Source organism: Nicotiana attenuata, unplaced genomic scaffold (assembly GCF_001879085.1).
Source record: "Nicotiana attenuata strain UT unplaced genomic scaffold, NIATTr2, whole genome shotgun sequence".
In the NCBI taxonomy this organism is placed as follows: Eukaryota; Viridiplantae; Streptophyta; class Magnoliopsida; order Solanales; family Solanaceae; genus Nicotiana; species Nicotiana attenuata.
Genome location: NW_017675316.1, coordinates 1 through 13,349, shown reverse-complemented (window position 1 = coordinate 13,349; position 13,349 = coordinate 1). Strand labels below are relative to the sequence as shown.

General features: G+C 39.6%; 1 long non-coding RNA gene across 2 annotated transcripts; it reads left to right on the top strand.

The window, feature by feature from the left end:
* The first annotated feature begins 1,213 nt into the window (after positions 1-1,213).
* LOC109219949 lies at positions 1,214-4,090 on the top strand. Of its 2 annotated transcripts, XR_002067015.1 has the most exons (3): positions 1,214-1,316; positions 1,746-1,853; positions 2,767-4,090. It is a non-coding gene; the product is annotated as an uncharacterized LOC109219949 (long non-coding RNA). The 2 variants fall into 2 exon arrangements; XR_002067014.1 differs by having other exon boundaries at positions 1,214-1,853.
* Positions 4,091-13,349: the final 9,259 nt, after the last annotated feature.

Genomic DNA, 13,349 nt, shown 5'->3' with positions numbered 1-13,349 from the left:
AATTTGTATTCTATACTCAAATAGTATACAAATATACCATTTTGGTATACAATTCATTGCAACTATATACCCTATTAGTATAGCTATATACTATATTGGTATCATATGCTAGTTGATTCATTTTTTGGTTGTTAGCTGCATTTATTAGTACAATATTTGATTTTATTTTAATAATAGGAATATAGTACAATATCTTGAAATACTTTATTATATTAATTTGTGGTACACTATTTTTTTATTTTTCTCTTTATGCATGTGTGTTATGTAATAGTAGTATAGTCATATAGTTGTCGGTAATTAACCAGTAAAACTGTATACCATGTTGGTATAGTTATATGCCATATTGGTATCATATGGTAGTTTGAACATTTTTTGGTTGTTTTGGCTGCATTTTAAGTAAATTCTATTCTGAAATTATTTATATGAACGTGATTTGCAGTGCTGAAATTTTTTTTGTGCTAATAGATATAGATTATGTGTCTTATGTAATAGTTTTTATAATTATAGGCAATTGTTGGAACGACGCATACACCTATATGCCATGTTAGTATATGGAATGAGCAAGTTGCTTAGCGAATATTTAGCTTGCAACGCGAGCATGTAATTTTCTCATACTGTTATTGTATCCTTTAATGTTTTGGTACAATAGTATAGTCACAGATAGTTGTAGCAATATTCTAGAGCAATCATATACTCTGTTGGTATAAATGTATACCATATTGGTATCATATGGTACTAGAAGTCTTTTTTGCTACTTATATTTTTATTGTATTTTCCAATATTTTATTATTATTTCTATTCTAACTAGTATATATGGAGATTTAGTGGCCTTAGATTATGCTTTCTTGCTCCATCACTGGTTGGTGTTACTGCTAATGGTAGAGTATGTACTGATATTTGTAGGGAAGGAGATTAAGGTTTGTTTAGCAATCACGTGGAATTAGAAAAGGAACAAGAAATAAAGAAAAAAAATAAAAATAAAAAAATAAAGAAGGAGTCAAATTTGAGTGTGAAATAAGTTATGGTAAAAATATCAATAATACGATTTGGGCAAAAATAAATGAATAAAAGAGAAAAAATAAAAAAAAAATAGGAAGAAAATGAGAAAAAAAGAAAGAAGAAAAGAAGCAGCAATTTAGGTGTACCGACACCGCACTCTTGAGCAGTACAAAATGCATTTGTATTATATATTTGCGCTTACCTTATTGGTGAATTAATATTCCAAGTCCATCTCTTTACTCATCTAATTCTCTTTCTTCCGTTGCTCTCAGCGACTTTTTTCTTGCTCCACTACTTCAAGAAGGTGTCATTTTTGGGTGAGTTTTTAAATTCCTCTGGTTTTTCTGGATCTACATGTTCGAGTTTTTTTCACTTTTTATGTTCAGAGTTCTTTCATAAATTTTGGCTTTTCCTGATTTTACAATATATTTGCTATAATTTTCTAGCCTCTATTGCGTTTGTTAAGTCTAATAAAGTTTTACCCAGGCACGACAGCGGGCAGTGACGGATCCATAATATTTTATAAACGGTGCCAATAGTTTTTATAAAATAATAATAAATGAATTAATTCTATAATGACTGGGAGTATTTCTATTCTTCTTCTCATCTATATTTACATATTTAGTAAAGAAATACGATAGAGGCTCTCGTGATACCGCACAGGATAAAGTGTATTTGTTCCATATGGCAAGGTATATATAAACTTTTACTGAATTTACTAGCTTTAAATTTTGAATTTATCGTAGGAAGTCTCATTCTCTTTACTTTGGTCAAAATTCTTGCGGGTTCGGAGCTGCAGTCATCCGGTGATTCGAAAAATAATATTTTGGGATTTTTGGGAAACGAGCATAAAGGTAAAATTTAAGAAACAATGATAAGTTGAGAGATAGCTGTGTTTTATGCAATTGAAAAAAGTGTTTTTATTTTATTTTTGTGGACTTCAGAGAGTTTGTACCTATCCCAACAATCAACGCTCAATCTTAACCTCCGTTTGACCATAAATTTTGATTTTATTTTTTCAAATTTTTCTTTAAAAATATTACTTCCTCCGCTCTAAAATAAGTGATTTTTTGGCCTTTTATTTGTGATCCAAAATAAGTGATTTTTTCATATTTCAAGAATGAATTAATTACTTTTTTCCTACATTGCCCTTGGAGTAAATAACGTTGGAGTATGTGTTAGGAGTGTTTATGTGAAGAGATAGTAAACGTTAATATAGTCAATTGCAATGCTAATTAATGTTAAAAGGTGAGTTTCTTAATATGTGTGAAAACAACCAAAAAATCACTTATTTTGGACCGGAGGGAGTATTTGTTTCTAAAATATGATTATGTATTGGAAAAAAAGTTCCAAATTTCAAGTTCCTAAAAAATGATTTACAGCAGTTTTGGGGTGAAATTTTTTCTTCCACTCACAAAACATCATCTTCTTCCAATAAAATACATGCCCAAACACATCTTCAATCTTTTTTAAGTTTCAAATTTAAGACCTGTTCACATATGCAAAACCAGTCCGTACCCCAACTTTTATCGGCTTTTACTTTGGCCAAAATTCACTTTAAATGACACAAAATTTGATTCTTGATCCTTCTCATTGAGACTTTAGTGTCACCATATCTCTCAAACACATCTAGCTTTCCACATTTCCCAACAAATCACCATTAGGATGGTTTATAGTAAAATTTGGTGAATGAAATTTTGAGATTTGAAGCTCCACCATTTCTGCAAATATGATCTCATCCGACTGCTTTTCCATCTACTACCCAAGGGACTACCAAAGTACTTCCAGAGAGTACTAGCAATGTCTCCATTCATAAAGGAATGTTGAATGGTTTCCACTTTGAGGAATTCTACAACAGAAACATTTAGATACCAGGTTTTGTTTGAACTTGTATAGGATGTCATCAAAGGGTGGTTTGACATCATGACATCATGAAAGGTATGTATTTGTTCCAGATTTTCATAAGCAAAATATTTCCTTTTTGTTTTGCCTTAACAAAGCCCAAGCAGAAGAGGTAGAAAATATTCCATTGTTATTAGGGGTCCAAATAGGTATATCCTTCTTATCTTGTTCCCCAATATCAATTGCAAGAATATGTTTAGCTAAGAATTCTGGAAAATGCATCATATCAATGTTTCATACCCCATTGTTGATAATGTCAGCAACTCTAGTATCCATAGGAGGGTCTTGCATGTGAATAAACTGAGCCACTGCCCCCATATTAGTCCAGTTGTCCCACCATAGCTTGCCGTTTCCACAATTAATCTTCTATACAATGTTGTCTTCCATCATGTCCCTACATTTGAGCATCTTTCTCCAAATAAGAGATTGGGTAGGCATGATTTGTTTAGCTATAGGAGATGTGAATCTACAGAATTTAGCATTAAGAAATTTGGACCAAATAGAGTATGTGGTCCTAAATTTCCACCATCTTGGACCGGATGGTGTATTAAATACAAGTATTAGTTGAGCACAAACTTTAGAAGATTCGCCGCTCAGACAATAATCTGGGCTCTGAGATTAAGGCCATGATCATATAATTCTAACACTTTATTAGCCACAAAAGAAATCTTCATCTAGTTGACTTACTTGCTGAACAAGAAGTGGCAAGTTGGGTGTATTAGTGGGATAAAAAGGCATGACACGTGGACTATTATCAAAGTGACAGGACATGAAACGTGGACCATCAATATAGCGACAACTGGCGTTCTTAATTAGACAATTTAAAGAATACGAAAAAGGTACAGGAGGAACACCCTCAGGGTTACACTGAGAAAATAACCGGACCTGACAGCTGTAAAAGGAGAAACAGGAGCAGATGAATAAAGGCTGTTAAGAAGGGAAGATGCACGGACCTATCATAAATAAGGGAAGGAATTCGATACGGTTACAGGAAATCTTTAGCTATAAATACTTCCGTTATAATTGTATATGGTAGCGGGTGATCAAGGCAATTAATGCCATTAGTAAGGCCGAATTAAGTAAGAAAACTTTTATAATTGTATGCTCCTATATAAGGACTGAAACCTCATTTGTAATATCATCTGATAATTATTGAAATTTATGCAATCATTCTTTGCTTTATTCTCAAGGTTCTAAACCGCAATTTTGGGAGTGATTATTAAACTGTTTCATATGTTCTTTGTCAATTATTTCTATTCCATGATTTATTCTTCAAATTATTGGGGAAGTGAAGTAAATCTTGGTTATCAGTAACCCGATTTCTTCTTGATATTGACTTTGAACGAGAAATCTATTTTTGGGTTAAATAATTTGGTTCCGTTACCGGCAATCTGATAATCTGTTCACTTTTTAAACTTCATTTTTAACGACCAAATATGTCAACCGTTAACGAGAACAACCAGCTGAACCAACAAGGTGGAACTCCACCACACCATACACCTACAGGATCCCCTCGGCAATCTTGTGAAAGGTCACCTGAAAGGTCTACTTCGCGCGCTGATGATCAGCAGGGAGACGACCAAACCGTGGAACAGGATAAGCAATTAGTTGCAAAACGCGTGAACAGTACACTGTAGGCTTTTGTCAGAGGATTACCCAATGCAGCGTAAACTCCTCCACCAATTAATACAACAACTTTGGAGAACCCGTGTTTGGGGATTGATAACTCTGGAAGTGGCGAAATTCCCAATGAATCTCGCGATGGAGGATCAGGTACACCAAATAATTCTAGCTTACAAAGTTTAGTGCTAACTTTGCAGAAACAGTTGAAGGAGCAAAATGATCGTGTAGAGCAAATACTTGGCGTGCCTCCCGTGATCAAAAGTGTGGACATTGACAAGTATTCACAGCAACCCTAGAAGCCAAGTGCAACACCTTTACTAATTCCCAAAAAGTTTAAAATGCCTGATATTCCCAAATATGATGGAACAACTGACCCTCCGGATCACGTAACCGCATTCACTACCGGCATGAAAGGCAATGATTTAACCAAGAAGGAGATCAAAGAAGTTTTGGTTAAAAGGTTTGGCGAAATACTCACAAAAGGAGCGTTAACATGGTATTCTCTTTTACCTGAAAATTCCATTGATTCTTTTGATGAGCTTACAAATTTATTTAAAAAAGCACATTCGGGGCTCAAAAAGTTGAAAAGAGGATGGAAGACATTTTCAAGGTTAAACAAGGGTGTACAGAATTGCTCGGAGAATTCCTAGATAGATTCCAGCGAGAGAGAGAATGATGTTGCCTCAAGTACCTGATAACTGGCGGCTATGGCATTCACGAGAAATTTGAACGAGAAAAGTTCAGAAGCCACGAGGAGGTTGAAAGAAAGTTTGCGAGAACTTGGGTGCAACAACTTGGAGCGATGTGTACAACAGATACAGTACGAAGCTGCGGATAGAAGAAGATACGATCACACAGCCGAGGGCCGAAGAAAGACCAGGTTCGAGACGCTCAAAATCAGAAAGGAGGTCCGATAAAAATAGGTACGAGCCATACATGAGACCCACGGGGCGAGACTCTTGATCTAATTAGGAGAATGCACGATTTGATTCAAGATCAAGACAAAAAGATGTGAGTTCTTCATCTAGGTTCAAAAAGGAGCAGGACGCCCGAAGTAATAATCCTAGTACACAAGCAAGAATAGGGGATTATAGCTTTAACATTAGCACATCTGAATTAGTGGATGTTTTAAGATGTATGGGAGATAAGGTGCGATAGACAAAAGAAATGAGATCAGATCCGAACAAAAGAAACCCAGATTTCTGGTGCGAGTTTCATAATGATCATGACCATAGAACAACAGATTGCAGGCTTTTGAAAGGAGAGGTCGAACATTTATTAAAACAACGCTATCTTACTGATCTGTTCAGCGAGAAAGGGAGACAATCATACATTAAGAACAGACAAGAACCTCCAAAGCCTCCATCACCAATGAGAACAGTCAACGTCATAACTGGAGGGGATGAGGTCAATGGAGTAACATATACAGCCGTGAAAAAGACATCAAAAGTCAATGTCACTTATGGAAAGGTAAGCCAAGTCTTGGATGGCGGCAATATAACATTCGACGATGAAGACGCGAATGGCTTGATGATTCCTCACAATGATGCAATTTAGTATCTTTACTTGTACATGATACTAATGCAAAACGAGTTTTGATTGATCTAGGTAGCTCAGTAAACATAATTTTACTGAGGGTGGTAAATGAAATACTAGCTAATGATAAGGTCATACCAAAAGCACGGTCCTTGTCTGGGTTTGATAATTCAAGCGTTATTACGACAGAGGAAGTTGAACTTACCACATTTGTAGAAGGGTTCATCAAGGATACAAAGTTCCAGGTGATAGACGCGTACATGTCCTATAATATAATTCTGGGAAGACCATGGATTCATTATATGGATGTTGTCCCATCCGCATTGCATCAAGTTATCAAATTTCCTTCACAATGGGGAATCCGTCGAATCCGTGGAGATCAACAAGCTTCATGAAGTATCAATTTAGTGGTAATTGCGAGCATAGTAGCCAATGATGCAGATGCGAAATAGCAATAACAGAATTCAGTTGAGGACATGCACTGCTGTTCAAACCTCAACTGAAAACACGCAAGGGCAGACTGATGTCAACTCGATACCCGATGTGGTTCAAGATCTAGAGGAAAATAAGAACATTAAAACAACCACCGAGGAGCTCGAAGCTGTAATACTATCTGTCCACTGACCAGATAGAAAAGTTTACATCGGAGCAAGTATAAGCCCAGAGATGCAAGGTAAGTTAATTGAATTTTTACGTGCTAACGTAGATTTCTTTGCTTGGTCGCATTAAGATATGACAGGTATACCATCGGAGGAGATGACTCACATATTGAATGAGGATCCATTACACCCACATGTCAAACAAAAGAAAAAGAATCAAGGGTCCTCGAAAAATCAAGTGATCCAGGATGAGGTACAAAAGCTTTTGAAAATTGGTTCAATATAAGAGGTAAAGTACCCTGACTAGTTAGCTTATACCGTTGTGGTTCCAAAAAGAATGGAAATGGCGAGTTTGCGTAGACTATGCTGATTTAAATAAGGCTTGTCCTAAATATTCATTTCCTTTATCGCATATAGATCAGTTAATTGATTCTACCGTATGTCATGAGCTTCTAGGTTTTTTAAAGGCATATTGAGCACATAACTAGATAAAAATGGACCTTCTACATGAAGAAAAACTTTGTTTATCACAAACAGGGGGACTTATTGTTACAAAGTCATGCCATTTGGCTTTAAAAAAGCTGGAGCCACATATCAATGATTGGTCTAAAATGTTTCAAGAACACCTGGGGAAAACTAGAGAAGTCTACATAGATGATATGTTGGTTAAGTGAACACAGGCAAGGGATCATTTTCAACACTTGTCCGAGACCTTTGAGATTCTCCGCAAGTATAATATGAAGAGTACCCGGAAAAGTGCACTTTTGGGGTAGCTTCAGGTAAGTTTTTAGATTTTCTTGTTTCTTACAGAGATATCAAAGTAAATTCCGCACAGATCAAAGATATTGAGGAAATATCAGATATACTCACGAGCAAGAAAGATGTCACGACCCTAAACTCAAGCTTCTCGTGATGGCGCCTATCAATAGTAATAGGCCAACCGACTTCAACAATACTACAATAATTCATTAAAAGTGATGCAAAAAGACATCATGTCTAGCAGAATTTCATAAAACAAAACAAGAGTTGAACTTAAAATAGAAGTGCGGAAAGTAAAGCCCCAAACATCGGGGTGTCACTAAGTCATGAGCCACAACTACAAACTATTTTGATAATAACAAGACTAACATAATCTGGGAAAATCCAAAATACAACTACGGGGAGGATAGGAAGAAGAAAGCAGGGCTGTGATCGCCAGGCAGCTACGTTACTATCTCCAGTGATCAACAACAAAAGAATAATCAGCAGCCGCTACCGTGGCCAGAGATACCTAGATCTGCACTCAAGGTGCAGGGGGTAACGTGAGTACACCAACTCAGTAAGTAACAAGTCCAAACTATGGACTGATAGGTAGTGGCAAACCTAACCTCAACAGGTAAACAAAAGTAAATTGCGTAGAAAAGTAGGCATGCTTTCAATTCAAGTATACAACCCAAGCAGTAAAGTAAACACATATTTGAACAATGTGAGGTATAAAGCATCAACTAATCTTTACATGCCAATGCACAGAATGTGTGAAATGCTCCATGTACTTCCACTCTCAACTGCTCAACCACTCGATACTGTATATGGCCATCCGGCCCAGGGAAGATCCATCCCGGAATATATACACATCACTGACAACAGTCACTCAGTACCGAGGAAGGCCATTCCAGCTTGTGAAGAAGATCCATCTCCAGGTATCAATGCTTCGGACAAGATCCATGTCCAAGGAAGATCCATCCCTCAATTAATATCATCCTTTCCCACTGTGGGTGTGTAGACTCCGGAGGGGCTCCTAAGGCCCAAGCGCTATCATAATCAATATAATTGCTGCGACGTGCAGCACAACCCCATAACTGTCACTCATAATCAGGCTCTCGGCCTCACTCAGTCATTAACCTCTCTAGTCTCACCACGGGCTCACATTGTCAAGAAAATAACCCGGAACAATGATATGATGAATCAACATTAATCGAGACTGAGATATGATATAGAAATGCAAGATCATGACTGAGTATGGAATATAAAGCGAAAACTAGTGAGATGACAACAAGAAACGACCGATAAAGGTCCAAACAATACCGGCACAAGCCTAAACATGATATATAACATGATTTACAGCTCAACTACGCTCTCACATGATCAAAACATGGATATCAACATGATAGAGTCACTACACGGTGCCATGGGATCACCTAGGACACAATTCTCCTGGTGCACGCCGCACGCCCGTCACTTGGCATGTGCGTCACCTCAGTACTAATCACATAACACATAGTTCGGTGTTTCGAATCCTCAGAACGAAGTTTGGAAGCATTACTTACCTCAAACCAAGCCAAAATCTTACTCCGCGATGCCTTAGCCTCTCAAATCGGCCTCCAAACGTCCCGAATCTAGTCATAAGCAATACAATACAATCAATATATGCCAAGGAACCAATTCTACAAGAAAAACTACTTAATTGGACAAAAATCCCGAAATTGATTCAAACCCGACCCTAGGGCCCACGTCTCGAAATCCGACAAAAGTCACAAAACTAGAAAGCCCATTCACTCACGAGTCTACCCATACCAATTTTATCAAAATCCGACATCATTTGGTCCCTTAAATCCCTAAATTTCTCTCTCCAAAATCCCAAGCCCTCACCCCTTATTTCACTTCAAAAATCCTACTAATTAGGTGGGAAATCAACGGGAAAACACCATAGCTAGGAGTATTATAGCTCAAGCAACTTACCTCACTGAAAAACCCTTGAATCCCCTTCAAAATCACTCCAAAAGCTCCAAGGTGGTAGAAATGAATAAAATTCGCGAAGTCTTCTATTTATAGGTTCTGCCCAGGCTTTATGCACCTGCGGCCCAAAATGCGCACCTGCGGTGCCGCTTCTGCACAAAAACCTCCGCATCTGCGGAAAATCACTTAAATTCCTGGGAACGCATCTGCGCCTCACAACCGCATTTGCAATCATCGTAGGTGCGGAAACAACCTCGCACCTGCGCATCCACTCTCGCACCTGCACTTGTCTGCCCGTATTTGTGCCTCTCGCAGGTGTGAAAAACTCTTTGCACCTGCGGCTCCTGCTCATGTACCTTGCGGCCGCATCTGCGGTTCCTTAGCCGCTCTTGCGGGCTCGCACCTGCAGCTCCCACTCCGCAGGTACGGTTGTGGCAGCTCAGATCCAACTTCAGCAGCTCCTCCAATTTCCAAACTTGTTCCGTTAATCATCCGAAATCAACCCAAGGCCCTCGGGACCTAAACCGAACATACCAACATATCCCATAACATCATACAAACTCAGTCGAACCTTCGAATCACCCAAAACAGTATCAAAACCCCAAATTACACTGGGATTCAAACCTAGGAACTTTTAGACTTCCTAATTCAACAAACGGTGCCAAAACCTATCAAACCACGTCCGAATGACCTCAAATTTTGCACACAAGTCAAAAATGACACCACGAACCTACTCCAACTTCTGGAAATCTAATCCGACCCCGATATTAAAATTTCCACTCCCGACCAATATCGGCAAGATTCTAACTTTCTCCAATTCAAGCCTGATTCTACCACGGGCCTCCAAATCACATTCCAGACGCGCTCCTAAGTCCAAAATAACCTAACGGAGCTAACCATCGAAATTCACATCCGGGATCGTTTACACATAATTCAACATCTGGTCAACTGTTAATTCACTCAAAGACCACTACGGATTCGAACTAACTGACCCGGTAAGACATAATACAGCTGAAGAACACAAATGAAGCCGAAAAATGGGGGAACGGGGCTGTATCTCTCAAAACGACCGAACGGGTCGTTACATCCTCCCCCTCTTAAACAAATGTTCGTCCTCGAACGAGTCTAGACACATACCTGAAGTCTCAAATTGGTGTGGATATCTACTCCGCATCTCCCGCTTAGTCTCTCAAGTAGCATCCTCTATGGGCTGACCTCTCCACTACACTTTCACTAAAGCTATATCCTTTGATCTTAACTTTCAGACCAGTCGCTCCAAAATAGCCACTGGCTCCACATCATAAGTCAAATCACAATCTAACTGAACCGTGGTGAAGTCCAAAACATTAGACGGATCGCTGATATACTTCCGGAGCATAGAAACATGAAATACTGGATGCACACTCGATAAGCTGGGTGGCAAAGCAAGCTCATAGGCCACCTCCCCAATCCTTCGAAGCACCTCAAACGACCCAATAAACCAAGGGCTCAACTTGTCGTTCTTTCCAAATCTCATAACACCCTTCTTGGGTGAAACCTTCAACAAGACCTTTTCCCCAACCATGTATGACACATCACAGACCTTTCTGTCAGCATAACTCTTCTGTCTCGACTGCGCCGTGCGAAGCCGCTCCTGAATCAATTTAACCTTGTCCAATGCATCCTGAACCAAGTCTGTACCCAAAAGCCTAGCCTCCCCCGGCTTAATCCAACCCACTGGAGATCTACACACCATATAAAGCCTCATATGGAGCCATCTAAATACTCGACTTCTAACAGTTGTTCTAAGCAAACTCCGCGAGCGGCAGAAATTGGTCCCATGAACCCCCAAAATCAATGACACAAATGCGTAACATGTCCTCCAATATCTGAATAGTGCGCTCGACTGTCCGTCCGTCTGAGGGTGAAGTGGTGTGCTCAACTCAACCTGAGTTCCCAACTCTCGTTGTACGGCTCTCCAAATCTGCGATGTAACTACATGCCTCTGTATGAGATGATGGAAACGGGAACCCCATGAAGGCGTACAATCTCTCTAATATAAATCTCGGCCAACCACTCTGAAGAATAGGTAGTACTCACAGGAATGAAGTGCGCGGACTTGGTCGGCCATCCACAATCACCCAAATAGCATCGAACTTCCTCGAAGTCCGTGGGAGCCCAACTATGAAATCCATGGTGATCCGCTCCCACTTCCACTCTAGAATCTCTATCTGCTGAAGCAATCCACCCGGTCTCTGATGCTCATATTTCACCTGCTGACAGTTGAGACACCGAGCTACAAACCCAACTATGTATTTCTTCATCCTCCACCAATAGTCCTACCTCAAATTGTAACGACCCGACCCGTCGTTACGGGAGTTACCGCCCCGTTTTTCCCGTTTTATGCTTCTATATGTTTCATTATATGTGTTTGGAGAATTTGAAGTAATTCGGATAGAGTTCGGTTGGAAATGAGACAATAAGTCTCTTTATAAGAAGGTTAGTTTGGAAAAGTCAACCGAATGTTGACTTATGAGTTAGAAGGCTCGGAATGGATTTCCGATGATTCGACTAGTTTCGGGGGATGATTTGTGACTTAGGAGCGCAATTGGAATTGAATTTGGAGTTCCGGTGTAGAATTAGGCTTGAATTGACTAAGGTTGGATTTTGGCGAATTCCGGATGGTAGGTGAGATTTTGATCCGAGGGTCGGAATGAATTCCGAAAGTTGCACTAGCTCCGTTAGGTGATTTTGGATATGCGTGCAAAGTTTCAGATCATTCGGAGGTGTTTAGGTCGGGTTTTAGATCAAATGCAAGTTTCGGAAGTTTTAGTTTAACTTAGGCTTGAATCCGTGGTAATTCGCTGATTTTGGTGTTTATGATAGTGTTTTTATGTTACGAGCAAGTTCGAATGAAGTAATAGCACATATCTGTGCATTTGGTTGAGGTCCCGAGGGCCTCGGGGTGAATTCGGGTGGTTAAACGAGAATCTTGATGTTTGTTGCAGGTCTGGTGCACCTGGCTTCTTGTATTTCCGCATCTGCGGAAAAGGAGCCGCAGAAGCGGTTCCGCAGATGCGGCTAAGAGATCGCATAAGCGGTCCATGAGGGACCGGGGTAATTCCGCAAAAGCGAACAGGGTATCGCTTCAGCGGGTCCGCATAGGCAAAAACGAGGCCGCAGAAGCGGAATGGTGAGATCCGCAGAAGCGGATGGTTGGGCGCAAAAGCGAAAAGCCAAGGATTTAATGAAAAACCGCATAAGCGGTCATATGGCCGCAGAAGCGGTCCCGCATAAGCGGTTACGGGACCACAGAAGCGAAAATTGCTGAAGGGTTTTAATGAATCAATGTTCGCGAATTTCAGAAGATAAGAAAACATTTTTACTCTGCCAAGAGAGCTTTTTGAGTAATTTGAAGAGGGTTTTCAACGGGTATTGATTTGAGGTAAGTCTCTTGACTAGAAAACACCATTTTATGGAAGAACCAACACTCAAATTCATGAAAGTGGGTAGAAATTGTGAAGAACTAGGGCTTGGTTTTTGAAAACGAATTTTTAGGATTTGAAAGGCCATTTGAGCTCAGTTTTCTGTAAACTTTATATGTACGGACTCGTGGCGAGACGAGGAATCCGTTGGTGTGATTTTTGGAATTTTTCAAGAAGTGGGCCCGGGGCTCGGGTTTTACCAACTTCGTGAATTTTAGTACTTTTCGAGTATTTTTGATTGGGTTATGTTTCTTTAACCCATATTTATGTATTCACTGTGATTTTTGACTAGATTCGACACGCGAGGAGGTCGATACGAAAGGAAAAGGCATTGCGGACCATTCTACGGCCGGATAGAGGTGAGTAGTTGGTGTATATGATGGCCTGAGGGTTTGAAACCCCGACTTATCACATTGTGACGCTATTGTAGGGCGTGACTCGCACCCCATGGTAGGTGCGGGATTGGTTATGACTGGGGATTGAGACTTAGTCCATCCCGAACAAGAATATT